At 34.2% G+C, this 1,487-nt stretch overlaps 1 non-coding gene across 1 annotated transcript; it reads left to right on the forward strand.

The window, feature by feature from the left end:
• Positions 1-221: 221 nt before the first annotated feature.
• LOC116527496 lies at positions 222-366 on the forward strand. The gene has a single exon (XR_004258577.1). It is a non-coding gene; the product is annotated as a small nucleolar RNA SNORA4 (small nucleolar RNA).
• The last annotated feature ends 1,121 nt before the right edge of the window (positions 367-1,487 follow it).

Here is a 1,487-nt window from a genome sequence, read left to right on the forward strand (position 1 = left end):
GGAAATTAGCAAACAAAAACCCTAAAACAGCTATTACAGTTTTTAAAAATATTCTCAAAGATTTAAAGGAAAACATGAACATAATTAGGAAGGAAATGGAAGATATAAGAAAGACCCAAATGGAACATCTAAAAGGAAAAAAAATACAAAATATGGAGTAAAAAAAAAATCAATAAAATTTTAAAGATTAAAAGCAAATTAAACCCTTAAGAAACAAAGATCTACCAAAAGTTTCTTTTTGTGGAGTGGAAGTTTCTTAAATAACCTCTACCAATTTGAGCTGTTTTGGAAAATAAAGAAAAGACCACAGTTAACAAGTGGGCTATACCTGTTAGTACAGTTCACCACTATTTTGTAGCTTATATTATATAAGTGAAAAGGAAATAAACATGAATGAGCCTGAAGGCACAGCAATAGAAAGGATTGAAACTAAAGCAGAGAGTTAAAAGAAAAAAAATTGGAAGACAGAGGAGGAAGAGAGGAGGAAGGAAAAGAAAAGCTTCTGTGGCCTGTGGAACAACAGCAAATGGTCTAACAGCTGTACTGTTGGAGTTCCAGAAACTGAGAAGACAAGGAGCATTAAAAAATAGTGGAAGAGACAAAGGCCAAAATGTTACCAAATTTGATGAAAACTGCGCACCATAGATCCAAGAAGTTCTATCAACCCAAAGCTAGATTTAAAAAAAACCCACATAGACACAAAATTAAAGCACACTATAATTAAATTGATGAATTTATTGATATAAAAACCTTAAAAGCACCCAGAAAAATGCATATAAAGAGAAAAAAATAAAAGTTACAGATCTATTATCAGAAATTAATGCAAGTCAAAAGATAATAAATGTCACCATTAAAATGTTTAAAGAAGAAAAAAATCTACCAACCTATTAATCTACCAAAGCCATACTCAGGGGAAATATATTTCAATATTGAAATCGAACAAAATCTTCTGTAGACAAACAAAACCTGAATTTGTTTACCAGCAGAGCTAAATAGCTTTTAAAGGAAGATCCTCAGACCAAATAAAAATTATACTGGAAGAAAATATACTACACAAAGAAGGAAAGGGTGCTAGAAATTTTTTCTTATTGCAGTTTTATTTTTAGAAATTTTTTGGGTAAGTTAATTAACCATTTAAAGCAAAACTTATAGCAGTATCTCTTGGGATTTCTTTTTTTTTTTTTTTTTTTTTTTTGAGACATAGTCCTCCTCTGTCACCAGGCTGGACTGCAGTGACGTGAACTCGGCTCACTGCAGCCCGCCGCCTCCTGGGTTCAAGGGATTCTCCTGCCTCAGCCTCCTGAGTAGGTGGAACTACAGGCACATGCCACCATGCTCTGCTAATTTTTGTATTTTTAGTAGAGACCAAATTTCACCATGTTGGTCAGAATGGTCTCAATCTCTTGACCTCATGATCCACCTGCCTCAGCCTCCCAAAGTGTTGGGATTACAGGCATGAGCCACCATGCCCAGCCTCTCTTGGAATT

Source organism: Sapajus apella, unplaced genomic scaffold (genome assembly GCF_009761245.1).
Source record: "Sapajus apella isolate SASKATOON/1434 unplaced genomic scaffold, GSC_monkey_1.0 scaffold54, whole genome shotgun sequence".
NCBI classification, from domain to species: domain Eukaryota; kingdom Metazoa; phylum Chordata; class Mammalia; order Primates; family Cebidae; genus Sapajus; species Sapajus apella.